This window comes from Canis lupus, chromosome 35, assembly GCF_048164855.1.
Source record: "Canis lupus baileyi chromosome 35, mCanLup2.hap1, whole genome shotgun sequence".
Lineage (NCBI taxonomy): Eukaryota > Metazoa > Chordata > Mammalia > Carnivora > Canidae > Canis > Canis lupus.
In genome coordinates, this window is record NC_132872.1 from 17170482 (window position 1) to 17187354 (window position 16873).

The following is a 16873-nucleotide window of genomic DNA, read 5'->3' on the forward strand; positions in this document are numbered from 1 at the left end:
GCCCTGGTTAGACGATGCTTACAGTGAGTCAGGGAACTCTTCTGGAAAAAGAGGTATCTCAATGGTTAGATCCGGTCCTTTAGGAGAAAATGAGTAGCTAGATCCAAAGCTGTCATTTCCACAGATGGTATCTTATGTAATCCCTGCAACAGAACAGTCATATCAATTATAGAAAAAGAAGTACAAAGTGGTTAAATAACTGAATCAATCACACATTTTTAAATGATGAAGTTGGAATGTGTTTCCTTTTTGTCTAATTTCAGCATGGCTCTGCTCATAGTCTCATAAGGATAAATACAGTCAGAAACCTAAGAACACTTACAAAGGCAACAAACTGATAAACTGCAAAACATATTTGTTCAGGGAAATACTTAAGTTCAGTAACCTCATGGGAGAGCTCAGATTCAAGATGTAAACTGATGAGCTGTGTCAGCAACCCAAGACCCTCCCTATAGATTGTGCTTCTGAAACAGCCCGTTCCACTCTTTCTCCTTTCTGGAGAGATGAATGAATAATCTGTCCCTAACTCAGCGGTTCAAGTTCATTTCTCAGTACCTGCTGTTTTCTATACCGAGTGACAAGTGCCACCTGCTGGCCAAACGGTGAAACATTTTCATTTTCATCCTGTTGCTCTTGACTGCTCAGCTACTAAGTAGCCTATTATCTGGATAATTGTTATTCTGTTTTTTTTTTCCAATAAACCTAAACAGTACTTTTAAAACCATAGAGTAGAGATAAAAAATCAATTTCTCTGAATTTGAGGAGCTTTCCAGTCCTCAAATTTGCCCTACCTTTTATTACATGGCAAGGACGACTGCATCACAATCATGCACAGGGGATATAGTTTTAGGTGCATCTCGTTCAGGGGGTTTTGGTACCACTTTAAATCCACTTAATGCCTTTAGTCATTATAAAACATCATAACTTGATTCCCTGAATAAAGCCTGCTCTACTCACTTATACATAAGTAACGTTAATGGGCATATATTTGGATAATCCCTGCTTGTGCAATGTGTGCTGTATCACTTATGTATCCTATAGGGCTTTCTGGGTTCATCTTTTCTGAGTAATAACTTCTTATCCTACAGTCTAGGCTCTCTCTAATCTGACACTATTTGCCTTTCTGGGAATACCATTGACCTTTGAACAACATGGGTTTGAACTGCGTGGGTCCATTTGTGCAGATTTTTTTCCCGAGAAATAGAATACGGTATTGTAAATGTATTTTCTCTTACTTATGATTTGATTAATAACATTTTCTTTTCTCCAGCTTTATTGTAAAAATGCTGTATATAATACATCTAAGTACGTGTTAATTTGACTTCAGACTCAGTAAGGCTTCCAGTCAACAACAGGCTATTAGTGGTTCAGTTTTTGGGGGAGTCAAAAACTGTATACAGACTTTCAGCTCTGCAGGTGTTGGTGTCCCAAACCCCCTGTGTTGTTCCAAGGTCATCTGTAGTTTCCTCCCCTCTATGGGATCTCCCCTAGCCATGCCCTAGTCCTTAGCTATGCTCTCCATTTCCATTCCTTCCATATTGTCTGGAGTGGCCACTGTTTCTTTTTCTCTTCCTTAAGATCTAAAAATAATGCCATTCTTGCATGAGGTTTTTTTCTCATTTCCTCCCTGTAAAAATGTCTTCTTTCCAGTTCTCTTTGTCCTTAATGGGTCTTCCTTAGAACATGTTTTATTTTCTACCTGGTGTAATAATTACTCATGTGTCTCTTCTGTCTCCTCTTAGGCTGTAAACTTTTATTTAAAAAAATTTTTTTAAAGATTTTATTTATTTGAGAGAAAGAACGCACAAGCAAGGGGTGGGGCAGAGGGAGAGGAAGAAGCAGAATCCCCACTGAGCAGGGAGCCTGATGCGGAGCTTGATCCCAGGACCTGGGATCATGACTTGAGCCGAAGGCAGACACTTAACTGACTGAGCCACCCAGGTGCCTTAAACCATAAACTTTTAGAAACAAGGGACCATTTTTATTCATCTCTCCATCCTCCAAAACCTACGCCTGGACCTTTCATGTACTAAGTACTTACCAAACGATGAATGAAGGATTGAAGGAATAATTTGATTTATGCAGAACTCTTCACAAATAGGTCCAAGGCCAAGTATTTTCCATTTTACCAAATTGATTGACTCTGCAAAGGTTAGACTTAACTCTTTCTGCATATATTATTGGAGACCAAAGTGTTCTTACACTTGGTCAAAATAAGGTGTGGCATTTGTATGGGAGTTATAGAGACTGTATTTGGATTTTGTTTGCCATGATCATGGTCTTGGCATCAAGTGCAGAGCCTGTGTAAAATGTCGTGCTTGTTGAAAAGGAATTCCAGCAATAGCATTCTGTTCTTTTGCAGTGCTTCCGTGGACACAAAAAAATGAAATAGTGTAATCTGACAATTCCCACACTGGTTGTTTTAGCATTAAATATAGAGCAAAGAAGGCTTCCTGAACTTTTAGCTATGTTTTTCAAATTGAAATGGCATATCTGAATACAACTTTGTAATGAAGAGTATGAATGCATTTTCCCATTTAGAATTTAATCTTTTAAATGTGTCACTATTGCGTAGGATGCTGAGATTTCAAATCTGTATAACCACAGAGACAGATGCCTTAGAAAATATATTTATTCATCAAGAGTACTTTTCAGCCTTCTTACATAAACTGCCATGGTTTAAAATTTATGATACCCAAAGACCCTTGTCTAACAAGAAGCTATTATAGTCACTGTAGTTGAGATATTTTACTTTATTACTCTTGGTACAAAGATCTCATTTCTCTGTGGTGATGCATTGTTTTTCCAAAAGGAATAATGCATAATATACTCACACTTGCGGGCCCTGTGCTCACAGCATAGCAAATGAAATATTAAGTGAGTTGCTTCTGTCAGAGTAGTTTAGCAGTTCGTTGAGAATGGATATCATGTGTTCTTTCTCTCGTGTACCTCCCATCACCACACCTGGCTCAGCGTTGGGCACAGTAGATGGCTACCAGAAGATACTCACTTTCTTAACTGGAGTTGCTTGTCCAGATTATTTTCTAACTCATCCTTTTCCTGAGGCGCTGATGTCAAGCTTCCTGACAGGACAGCACTGTGGCTTACTGAACAAACTGGGGCAGTGCCAGTAGTTAGAGGCACATCAAGACAGCCAGAGCAGGACACTGCAGGGAGCAGTGTGGTGTGAGGAGCCCAGGACACCCCCTGTTCCTGGCTTCACAGATTACTCCATTCTGCCCTGGAATTTGGGATCAAGAAATTTCATCCATTGTTGTCTGCTCCTGGGTCTCCCAAACAGGACCCAGTGCGGCTGCTGGTGGCCCATAGGAATGTGATTCCAAAGGGAACTCCTCCTTCCTCCAAGAAGAAGAGAAGTAGCTTCTCCAGGGGCAGGCGGTCTTGCCACATTACCTCCCTCGCTCAGCATGTCAGTGAGCCATTCTTGCCCACATCCACAGAGACGGAGAGCATAGAAGTTCAGGTGTTTGCTGAAATGATTTTCACTGGAGAGAATACTAATTTGGGTTTCGAAGCAAGTACACCTATTGGATCTCTGCCCTATAAAAATTCTGTGGGTGCCTTAACTGCATGTACAACCAGTTTTCATTAGTGTGCATGCTCTTGGGGGACAATCAGAGGCTGCCTGGTGCCCCAGAAGCACTGCGGGGCCTGTTTCCTGACCGCTCAGAGTAAGGTGCCGACATTTGGCTTCCTTCCAAAGCAGGCTACTCTTCAGTCCCTTCTAAAGGAACCCTGTGCACCCTGAGCACCAGCATTCCTGTGTCTCCCCCTTCTAAGCTTGGATCCCATTTCTCATCGTGTTAGACCTCACCTCCCCTCTCACTCAGGACCCAGCCTCACATTTTCAGTTCAGGTTCACGATTGTTCTGATTTTGAAGTCAAACCTCATATCTTGTGCCTCCTGATTTAACAGTTAACTCTTTGCCACCTGATCATATTCTTACTTTGAATTTGGTCCCTTCCTCTATCCTGACTCCTGTAGGCTTGAGTGAAGTTCAAGTGTAACCTCCATTTTCTACCTTGTCCTCGATCAGCGAGTGCTGATTCCCCTGCCCCCTGTCTCAGGCTTGCTCTCCCAGACCCAGCCTTCGAATGAAACAGGGTGGTCTCTTGACACACTTGGGGGCTCTAATGCAGACACAGAGGATTAACTGTTATTTGCCCATGACCTTTTCCTTATAATGATCTAGAATCATCCTTCCTCTATTCAGAGAATCCTCAAGGAGGTCTTCTAGTCAAGACCATTAGTAATAATTCCTGGCATTTGAAAATAACAAAGTATTATTTAAAATGTTTCTGAACAAGGGAAGATCTAGTTTTTTGGACCTTGAAGCTTGTACAGTTTTGCAGCACCCCCCCCCCAAGAAAAAAAAAAACTATAAAATATATAAATATGAAGTTGGGGAACAGAGCCTTGGAAGGGGCCTATGTTGGGGGGGGGGGGTCTTGAAGCCAAAGCTTCATTTGCTCTTTGGTTTATCTGCCACTTGAAACAAATGGCCAAAACAAGCAAATGGCCACTTGTGCCATTTGATCTCCACAGGAATTTTTTTAGTAAAAGATAACTGCATTTTTTTTAAATTTCCAATTCACTTCTCCTCTCCAATTTCTTCCCCAAGATTTCCATAATCATGGATATTTTGGTGAATTAAAAAACTACCCTGAATGATTAACTGTACATATTACATAGATGAGGAATTTTTTTTTCTTTTTCAAATTTTCATTTAAATTCTAGTTAGTTAACATACAATGCAATATTGGTTTCTGGAATAGAATTCAGTGATTCATCATTTCTTTCTTTTTTTTTTAAAGATTTTATTTATTCGTGAGAGACAGAGAGAGAGAGAGAGGCAGAGACACAGGCAGAGGGAGAAGCAGGCTCCACGCAGGGAGCCCGAGGTGGGGCTCGATCCCAGCTCTCCAGGATTGCACCCTGGGCTGAAGGCAGCGCTAAGCCACTGAACCACTGGGGGCTGCCCTGATTCATCATTTCTATACAACACCCAGTGCTCATCCAAACAGGTGCCCTCCTTAATACCTGTCATACATCTGGCCCATCCCCCCATCCACCCTCCCCTCCATCAACTGTCAATTTGTTCTTTATAGTTAAGAGTCTCTTAAATGGTTTGTTTACCTCTCATAGATGAGGAATCTAAAGGAGAAGGATGAATGAAAGGATTAAATGACAGTAGTGCTTAGAATGTGTCTCTGTTAGAGGTGCTATAAGCATACTGACTCACTTAAAACCTATGACAGTCCTATGATTTTTATAATTTCTCATTCATAGAAGAGGAAATTGAGGCACAGAGAAATAGCTGCCAAGAATGGAGTTAAGAAACTGGTTAACTGTGATTTCTTCTGACACAGTCAGGCTCCAGGCTCCTCAGTCTGTTATTAAGCCATGCGCCTCTCTTTACTTAAGTCACATAAGCAAGAGAGGAATACAGATAAACTTAAAATATGAGATTGATTATTTCAGAGCTATTTGAACTACTCTGATATCTTTCCATTTAGATTGATAGGTCTTTAGTGTGGGAGAAATTGAGAAATTAATAGCTAGCAGCAAACATAATTTTTCTTTTTGAGGAGCTCTGTCTCTATTAGGCAGATATTGGAGGACAGTGATCTCTTTGGAAGGCGGTACAGAGGGAGGATGCTTAGGGGTTCTTTAAAGATGGTGGAGGGAGCTGAATGGTGGGCAGCACTGGCCTAGTGTCAGGCCCTTAACTGCAGGTCCCAGCTCTTGTTCCTAAGCAGCAGACCTCACGCCTGTCTCAGGTCTCTAGTCCTTGATCTTAGTATCTCCTACCCCAATAAAAAGAAAGGGGTTAAAGGTGCATGGGTGGCTCAGTTGGTTGATTGTCCAACTCTTGATTTCTGCTCTAGTTGTGATCTCAGGATTACAAGATCGAGACCCATGTCAGGCTCTGTGCTGAGCGTGGAGCCTGCTTGGGACTCTCTCCCACTCTCTGTCTCTCTCATAAATAAGTAAATAAATAAATAGAGATTAAACTAGATGTTTTTAAAGACTCATCGAAATTTTAGAGCCTGTGAATATTGCCCATCTTCGTTACAAGCTGTTAAGTTTTAAATATCTATATTTGTTTATTTTATTCTGAATATAAACATGAAGTTTCTGGAGCAAAGAAAATTATTATTTAATTATAGCAAATAATTGTGCTGACTTGCATTTGCTCTAAGTTGTATCTTGGAGGCAATGGATGAGATGAGTCAGATCTGATGTTCTACATATACCAGAGTTTGTACTACTGGTAAAGAACTCCAAGGAAAAGAAAAGAAAAGAAAAAAAAAAAGGAATCTGGATGTTTATATAGGAGGGGACACCCACCTTCTGTTCCCCTCCATACACACGTATCTCTTTGCTATTTGGGAGGGGTCCTGGAATCTTACTCTTACCCTTTGGAATAAGGAAAACTTTTGGAGGAACTGGTAACGTTTTTCGTTAAGGTCAACTTCATTTAGTACATTTACGTGTGCCGATTTATTTTAGTTCACTAATTATATGTTATCCCTGTTTCCACAGAAGGTATTTCAATAGATGAAACTAAAATACCCTACTTTTTGTCTTAATGGTTTAGAAAACCTTTTTTGCAAACCTTACTTTTATAGTGTTTTGTTTTAGTCTTTTCCCTTTAATTCTGCTGGGTTATTAAATTAAGTGTGCAAGTATTTTTGTATCTATTATGATGTGGTTATTGCACTAAGTCCACTTTTTAAAATACTTTTATTATTATTATTATTATTATTTAAGATTTTATTTATTCATGACAGACACAGAGAGAGGGGCAGAGACATGGGCAGACACCACAGGCAGAGGAGAAGCAGGCTCCCCTTGGGGAGCCTGATGTGAGACTCAATCCCAGGGCCCTGGGATCACGACCTGAGCCAAAGGCAGATGCTCAACCACTGAGCCACCCACATGTCTCAAAGGATATGATTCTTAACAATGATAATCTAGTATTGCTTTTTCTAAAGAAGAATAGGACCATCAGCTGAGGTGAGAGGCAAGCTTTATGTTCAGGGCATAATGAAGCTTTGGAACAATCTTTGTCAGGAGGGACAGAGCTAAGGATAGTAAAAGAAGAAGTCCAGAGAAGATGAGAACTGTGCCTTTTTTTGTGGTGTGGGTTCAAAAGTTATGCAAATTTTAGCAGCCTGAAATTTCCGAGCAGACAAGGAAAGTGATTAGTGATCTGACTGATTTAAGGCTGGAGTTTATCTTCCTGGGTGTAGCAGAGCATAGCTGAAATGATGACTTGTTTTTCTCAGGCAGGATGGGGAATGGAAGGAAAACCAAGAGGGGGTGTGATAAATTGAGAGAAAAGAGAAGAACTGAAGGAGAATAAAAGTTTCAGTAGCTATCAAGAGCATTTATAATCCTGAGAGAATTAGAAGAACCATAAATGATAAGGAAGTAAAAGGATTTCAGAGCTGGAGAATGTTTGAGAGATGGAAAGATTGGTCTAAGTTCACTTGAGCGCAACTCCTGGAGTTACAAGGTGGAGGAAAGCATGTGATGAAATTAAGGAAAAAGATGAAAAGTACTCAGTTAAAATAATTGGATCCAGTATTATTAAGGATATGCTATACCTTTACTGCAAATATAGTGAAATTATTTATACTGTAGTGAAATTTTCTGGGTATAGAATCATGCAGGGAAAGATACTCAGTGTGGCTATCACTGAATGCCTCGTCCCCTAATTACTGCTATGTTCTTCTAATTACTAGTGAATTTTGCCTTTATCTGGAGGCATTATTACAGGCATCTGGAACTCATTTCAGTGTCTGGTATTGGCTCCCGTATTGCCTTAAAATGTTTTATTGGCCACTACTTTTGATGTTTTTCTGTTCAAAATGCAGCTGAGGCATTTTAATTTTTGCTGTGTTTTTCCATAATATCTGAAGTTCGTCTGTCGAAACACAACTCTGAAATTAGTCATAGAAGAGGAAAGTTTATGTAATTTATAAACGTTTTTATTTACCCACAATTCTAATTTAGTGATGTGATTAGTATAGATCAAAAGTCATTACAATGAAACTAACAAAAGTCATTATCTTTAAGCCAGTACCAAAAATGAGACAACCCAAATTAGAGAACTGAATCAAATATAGTTCCTAGGCTAGGCTCAATCCATTTTGCTGTATCGGGAACAAAGCTCATCCCAGGGTGATACAAACTTTGGAAGAGAGTATATACTAGCATTTCCTATAAAGCATCTCAAAGATGTGATAATGTCCAACATGACTGGAGAAGTAGTCACATTATGCATGCAGAATAGACTTGTGGCTGTGTTTCAACTGTATGGAATAGATGAGCCATAAGCACTGGGAGCATCTATTTATTGAAAAATAAAAAAATTGATTGAAAAATCATCAATTATCAATGTTTTATTGAGCACCTATAAAGTGCTAAACATTGTATTAGGTATTACAGATAAAAAATGGGTTTGGAAGTTTACAATTTATTGAGACAGACACACCTGTTACCATGTAGTGTGATACCATCATAAAGAGACGAAAAAGTGTTATAAGAAGAGACTTCTGGTATAAATGTGGCTAGACAGACATAGCATTTCCCATTCTTTTTCTGGAAGTCTTCTTTGAGCAACATGGAAAACAGAAAACAAAAATGTGAACTCCAATTTCAGTCGTACTAGGAGATATATACTAAAATATTGCTCAGGGTTGTTGCTCAAAGCTGTCAAGATAATGGAGGAACTCCACAGGAGGTAGGGGAAAGAAATGGAAGAAAGAGCCCAACAATAGCACATCTAAGGAATTAATACAAATACACTTAGTGAAGAAGGGTACTTCTGGGGATTGAAAAGAGATAGCCACTGTCTACTATAGCCAGAAGGCAACAGGAGCCCTCCTGGACCTACTCTGGTTCACAGAAGGAGATGTGGACTGCACATGAAAGTATTCAACAAGTCGTATTTGCCGAGGGGTGTGTGTGTGTGTGTGTGTGTGCGCGCGCGCGCATGCATGTATAAAGATGAGAAGAAAATAAATGACTTGTGGAGTTAAAAAAAATAACTTGTCTAGAATCTTATCCTCTCTTTCTATAGAAAACTCTAGCAAAGAGCTAGTCCTAGAACACCTAACTCATATATGTTTAAGAAATGAACTAGTACAGCAGCTTAAAAAAAAAAAAGAAAAAGAGAAAGACAAAAAACAAAAGAAAAAAACATTTCAGTAAAATATAAACAAGATATCATTCCATAAGAAAAAAGGGAAAAGAATCCAGTAAGATATAAATGACATGACAAAAAAGAAGCAACTACATCAATTTCTGATAAAAACATCAAATTTGGAGCAGAAGAAAACTTAGTGTGATAAAGGGCAATCTATAAAAAACTTACAGCCAGAACTGTACTTACAGTGAGAGACTAAATTCTCTTAAGATGAATTAAGCAAGAAGGTTTGCTCTTAAACTCCAATTCAGCATTCATTGTACAGGAAGTTCTAGACAGTGCAAGAAAGAAAGAAAAAGAAATAAAGGACATTCAGATTGTCAACAAAGGTAAACTTTTTCTTTTTAGTTGTGACGGTCTATGTAGGAAATCAGATGGAATCTATAAAGTTACTAAAACTGGTGAGGTGAGCTTAGCAAGGTTGCAGAGTACAAAATTGGTATATAAAAATCAACTATTTCTACATACTAGCGCAAACAATTGAAAGTTAAAATTAAAAAAATAATATTTCCGGGCAGCCCTTGTGGCTCAGCAGTTTAGTGCTGCCTTCAGCCCAGGGCCTGATCCTGGAGACCCGGGATCTAGTCCCATGTCAGGCTCCCTGCATGGAGCCTGCTTCTCCCTCTGCCTGTGTCTCTCCACTCTCTCTCTCTCTCTCTCTCTCTCTCTCATGAATAAATAAATAAAATTTTAAAAGAAGATATCAAGACCTGTACACTAGAAACTATAAAACATTGCTTAAAAAATTACATGAAACAAATGAGAGATAACCTATGTTCATGGGTTTGCAGATTCAATATTATTAAGATGTCAGTTCTCCCTAACTGGTCTGTAGACTTAACCCAACCTCAATCAAAATTCAAGCAAGATTTTTTTTTTTTGGTAGAAATTGCCAACAATCTAAAATTCATGTGGAGTGCCAACAGCAGTAAAAATAACATTGAAATAGAACAGTTGGTGGACTCTCACTACCTAATGTCAAGACTTATTATAAACCTACAGTAATCAAGACAGTGTGGTATTGATGTAAAAAGAGACATAGAGAGCAGTGGAATAGAGTCCATAAATAGACTCACATGTATATGTTCAGCTGTTTTTCAGTAAAGGGACCAATACATTTCAATGGGAGAAAGAATAACCTTTCAACAAATGATACCAAAATACTTGGATAGCCATATGTCCCCCAAAATAGTGAACTTTGACTTTTACCTCAGTACTGAAATTATCTTGAAACCTTAAATGTAAAAGCTAAAACTATAAACCTTTTAGAATAAAATATAGGAAACCATTTTAGTGACCAAAGGCTTGCAAAGATTTTTAAAATATGATACAAAATCACCAACTCTAAAAAAAATGACACATTGGGTTTCTTTAAAAAAAACTTTTGCTTCTCAAAAGTACATGATTAAGAACTTGAAAAGACAAGCCAATGACTGGGAGAAAATATTTATAAAACAGTACCTGATACTAGATTTGTATCTAGAACATGTAAAGTACTTTAAAAACTCAGTGAAGAGACAACATAATTTAAAAATGGGCAGATATTTGAAACAGACACTTCACTAAGCAAATACACATATAAACACAAGCATATGTCTACATAAAAACTCATATGCCCATATTAGTTTTGTTTGGAATAGCCAAAACCTGAAAGTCACCCAAATGACCATTAATGAGTGAAAAGACAAATTATGGTCTCTTCAGTGGAATACTACTCTAAAACAGAAAGGAATGAACTGTTGATCCATATAGCAACATGGATTAATTTCAAAATAATTCTTCCTACTGAAAGAAACCAGAAAAAAAATTCATACTATATGATACCACTTAATCGAAAATTCTAGAAAATGAAGATAATCTATACTAAGAGAAAGATCAGAGGATAGGAAGGGGTGTAGAGAGGGATTGCAAAGGAGTACAAGGAAACTTTGGAGCATGATCAGTATGTTTATTATCTTGATTATTATGATGACTATATACATATGTCACATCTTACCAAATTGTACACTTGAGTTGTGCGCAATGAAGTGTATGTCAGTTATGGCTCAATACAGCTGGAAATGTAAAAAAAGAAAGTGTTGCCGCAGTTCAGAAGAAAATTTTACATATACATTTAGAAACAATTTTTTACTTAGTAAAAAAAAAATAAGTTGTTGGTGGTGTTTTTTGTTTTTTTATGAAGGAAGACGTCTAAGAAGAAATATAGGAACTTAGGAAGAGATGTTGAAACAGCAAGAGACAATGGAAATGAAACATGATTTGGTAGAACTCAAAGAAGAAATAGAAAATATAAATAGAAAAAATAAATCATACAGTTGGAAAGAATACAGAGGCAGGGGATAAAAGCAATAGGGATAGAGCAGGGGTCAGCAAGCTATTACCCATTGAGTAGATCTAGTCTGCTACCTATTCATGTATGGCCCTTAAGATAAAAAAGATTTTTGCATTATTGGATGATTGAAAAAAGGAGAATATGCAACAGAGATTGTATATGGTCTATAAAGTCTAAAATATTTGCTATCTAGCCCTTCACAGAAAAAGTTTTCTATCCCCTGCTATGGAGGATAAATCTGAAAAAGCAAATAAAATGAATAGAAATTAGGAAGGACTTCCTTATAATTACAAGGAAAATGACAATAGAAGGAGATTGAGTATTTGCATAACTGGAATACTCTTTAAAGAAAAAGTAAGGGAAGAACACATTTTTGAAAATATAAATCAGGAACACTTTTGATTAAAAACAAACAAAAAACCTTGATGCTACATATTTGAAACAGTATGCTGCATGGTAGGGTAAACTATCTAAGAATAGTCAGCAATAAGACATATCCTGGAAAAGTTATTCAGCTGTACAGAAAAAGATAAAATGTTTTGATGAGTAGGCATAAAGATCAAATCACTTAAAGAGACAAATTCAGATTCGCTTCAGATTTTCTATGAAAAACTCAGCTCAGGTGACAGTGAAGTAAGAACTCGAAGATTTTGAAGTATAAACCAATAATTTTATATTAGCTATACCATCTTTCAAATAAAAGCCTACAAACAGTTTTGAAAAAATAGGAAAAAAACTCAAGAATCCCTTTTTGAGGAAAATAAGTAAAAAGCAAATTTCAGCCAGGCCTCCCCTGATGTCCTTTATTGCTCCTCCATCTACTTTTTATTTATTTCCTTTTTAAAAAGATTTTATTAATTTATTCACGAGAGAGAGAGAAGCAGAGACACAGGCAGAGGGAGAAGCAGGCTCCATGCAGGAAGTCCGATGTGGGACTCGATCCCGGATTCCGGGATCAGGACATGAGCCAAAGACAGACGCTCAACCGCTGAGCCATCTAGGCATCCCTAAGAATAAGTTTTATAAAATTAACATTGTAATGGTAGCCTGTAGGGGGAAAATATCCCTTCATAATATCAGAAATACCCACATAAATCAAAAGAAAATGGACTGTATCATTAAAAACTTAAAAGAAATGATAAAAGCAAAATAAAATGACAACTATACCACCCATATATATGTTATCGTTAAATACAAATGGCCTAAATCTAGCTTGATAAAGGACAAAGAACTTCAGATTGCATCACAAAGCAAAACTCGATTCTGTGCTATGTGCAAGACACCCATCTAAAAAGGCAATGCAGAAAAATTGAAAATGTTATTTCAAATAAGTGTACAAAAGTAAAATAGAGATCCAGCCTACTATTGGTTTGGAATTCAAGGGAAAAAACACATTAAATGTCCAAGGAAGGGCATTAAGTTAAAGTTTTCAATTTATAATGAAGATATATCAGTTACCAATCTCTCATATCAGCTAATGTAGTGTTGAGTTTCATAAAGCAAAAACCTACAAATGATGCATGGAGAAAGAGTCAATCATTGCTAGTAATAGGAAACTTTGTTGGCCTTCAGCCTAGGAATATCTAAATAATCAATAATATATAATAATAATGTATATATGATATATACTCTGTACTCTCAAAATAGGGAATGTACTTCTTATCAGTGCTCTTGAAATATTCACAAGGATGACTGTACACTGAGCCACCAAAAAGCCTGGTGGGGACAATGTGTCTATCAAAATTACAAATGCATAAACCTTTTGATCCAGAAATTGCACTTTTAGAAATTGATCATATATACATACTTATACAAATATAAAATTATCTATTTACAAAATTACCTATTTTATATGTCATTACAAAATACTTTGTAGAGTAAAATATTGAGAAGGCCTAAATGTTTAACAAAAGGTCTGGTTAAACGAATTGTACAATACATTAGAATATGATGAACCTGTAAAGAGAAGTTTTTTAAGTACTAATAAAGATCTTTAGGATGTATCTTTACTGAAAAAGTAAGATGCAGACTGCATATACAGTATACTACCATTTTTCTCTACCTCAAAAAAAGTGAAGAAAACTTACTTATATATACTTCTGTAAGTATTGGGACTTCATCAAGGTAAGAAGCTTTTGCACAGCAAAGGATACAGTCAACAAAACTCAAAGACAACCTACAGAATGGGAGAAGATATTTGCAAATGACCTATCAGATAAAGGGTTAGTATCCCAGATCTATAAAGAACTTATTAAACTCAACAGCAAAGAAACAATCCAATCATGAAATGGGCAAGAGACATGAAGAGAAATCTCACAGAGGAAGACATAGACATGGCCAACATGCACGTGAGAAAATGCTCTGCATCACTTGCCATCAGGGAAATACAAATCAAAACCACAATGGGATCCCACCTCACACCAGTGAGAATGGGGCAAATTAACAAGGCAGGAAACAACAAATGTTGGAGAGGATGCGGAGAAAAGGGAACCCTCTTACACTGTTGGTGGGAATGTGAACTGGTGCAGCCACTCTGGAAAACTGTGCGGAGGTTCCTCAAACAGTTAAAAATATACCTGCCCTACGACCTAGCAATTGCACTGTTGGGGATTTACCCCAAAGATACAAATGCAATGAAACGCCGGGACACCTGCACCCCGATGTTTATAGCAGCAATGGCCACGATAGCCAAACTGTGGAAGGAGCCTCGGTGTCCATCGAAAGATGAATGGATAAAGAAGATGTGGTTTATGTATACAATGGAATATTACTCAGCTATTAGAAGCGACAAATACCCACCATTTGCTTCGACATGGCTGGAACTGGAGGGTACTATGCTGAGTGAAATAAGTCAATCAGAAAAGGGCAAACATTATATGGTCTCATTCATTTGGGGAATGTAAATAATAGTGAAAGGGAATAAAGGGAAAGGAGAGAAAATGAATGAAAATATCAGTGAGGGTGACAAAACATGAGAGACACCTAACTCTGGGAAATGACCAAGGGGTAGTGTAAAGGGAGATGGGCGGAGGGTTGGGGTGACTGGGTGATGGGCACTGAGGGGGGCACTTGGCGGGATGAGCACTGGGTGTTATGCTAAATGTTGGCAAATTGAACTCCAATAAAAAAAAACAAAAAGAAATAATGCTATGAGTTTATAGAAGATAAAGCAATGAATTCTTTGGAGGATCAGGGGAAGTGAACTAGAAGCAAGAAAAATAAGATGATAGAAAATAGTTCAATCAAGAGATGATAAAAAGCTTTATACAATTTGATGACTTGAGGCTAGTACAAAATTTTGGATTTCAAAGATTGAAGTGGAGAAATCTGTAAAGTTCCTCAGTGGAGAGGATTGAGAGTGACGATGGCCCAAAGATAACCCAGCCATGGTGTCTGGGTGTTTGGTGATGTCTCTAATCAGGAGAGGAAATGCACCAGGAAGTACCGGTTGAGGGTGATGTGGTATAGAAGTAACATAATTCCATTTTGGAAGGGTTGTCTTGAAAGATGCCTGCAGTTTATGGAATGTTCCAAGAGGCATTTGGGTCTCAGGACAGAGAAAAAGGGACCATTTCAAAATCCGTGCAGGCCATCCACATCAGAAAAGTTTTCAGCAGAGAGCAGAACCAACCTTTAATCAGTCAGGACTCTCAGTTTTTGGGGGGAAGGATACTTAGAAGAGGAAAGTAAATTTTAATGTCCTAGAGAATCTGGCCATTGAGCTGGTTACCACACTGGTGTTTGTGGCACAGTAAACATTAATGGATGTACACCATAAAGGAGGTCCAAGCAGACCCCTAACTTGGGTCATATCCCAAGGGGAGTGGACCTGAGCCTGGGTGCAGGTCCTGTATTACTCTCCATCTTCTCTCTGTTTCATTAACATCCCATCATTTTAACATGACCATCATCATCACAAAATACTAGTTTTAAAGGTTTTTTTTTTTTTCAGGGAGAACAAATGCTTCCTCTCACTCTAGATGTGCCTCTAAGTACAAGCAGCATCCAGTTATAAGGGACACAATCAAAGGCAGTCTACCCTCAAAAGTCCCTTGAAGTTCTGACCCCAAGCTCTGAACTAGACAGAGCTATTGCTGCAGGTCAGGATTCATTCCAGATGCTGGGACCTGCAAGCAGGGAACAAAGGGTCTCCAGAGAAAGGAGACAGGGGCTGTGGAGACATGTTTGATACAGTCATGCCCTGAAATTGCTCATGAGATATCTGGTCTGTGATGCTTTGACAAACATTCTCTTAGGTTACCCAGTTGCCACTGATCACAACACTGCTGCAGCTTATCTAAACTAAAAGGGACCCCTTAAATTATCAGGGAGGATGTGCAATCTTGACACTCCTTTAAGAAATGAAGATTATTGAATTATTGTAATATTCCAGTTGAAAGTTCTTTTTACTTACATTCGTCTAATGATTTTTTTTCTATAAAAGCCTCAGTTTGTACCAACAAGTAGGATCACTGAGTTCACTACTACCTGCCAAACTTCAACATCTAAGGTGAATAATTAAAGTAGGATTTAGCCATTTGTGTCATGTTTCCCATATGAAGGGTAAGACTTTTATCAAGGGCCAAGTGTCACCATCGTTAATGAGGTTCAGAGAGTGAAGCACTAATACATATTTTTAACTATTATTTTTTGATTTTATTAGAGTGATACATGTTTAATAGGAAAAACTTACAGAATAAAGTAAATAAGATACAAAAGAGAATTTAAATCTCCCATTATCTTACTGTCTGGAGTTGATGACCATTTTAGATATTTTAATGTATTTTCCATATTTTCTATGGTTTATATATGTGTCTGTGTACATATGTAATCGTATATATAGAGAGAGACATTGACTAATTCAGTCTATGGATATGTATTTGCCTAGAAATATGTTTTCTATGTAATTCCTACATTGTTTCTTTGTGTTTCCCAAATGTCCAATTATCCAATTACATTATATTCTTCTAATGTCTGTTATCTGAAGTTTACATTTTAGAGAGAATATTTTTTAACCTGTAGGGCTTTTCAGTTATACCAATCACACACAAACGTGAGCACACGTGGAAAACTGCAACTTTAGTTATTCATACTTCGTAACAGGAAGGTAAATACTTCCAACAGGAATACTTCCATACTTCCAACAGGACTGGTAAATCCCAGCCAACCCTGAGCTAGATTACTGACATGCTTGCACCAGGGAACCAAAGGCAAGTAAACCTCTGTTGGGAGGAAGTCAGGAAGCACACTGTGTCCTCCATCCGTAAGTCTGCATCCTCAGAATCAGAAGATTTCTTGGCTC

General features: G+C 37.8%; 1 protein-coding gene across 3 annotated transcripts in view; it reads left to right on the forward strand.

Annotated features, from left to right (window-relative positions):
* MORC1 (MORC family CW-type zinc finger 1) overlaps positions 1 to 16873 on the forward strand; it is a 181382-nt gene that overhangs the window by 95334 nt on the left and 69175 nt on the right. The window lies entirely within an intron of this gene.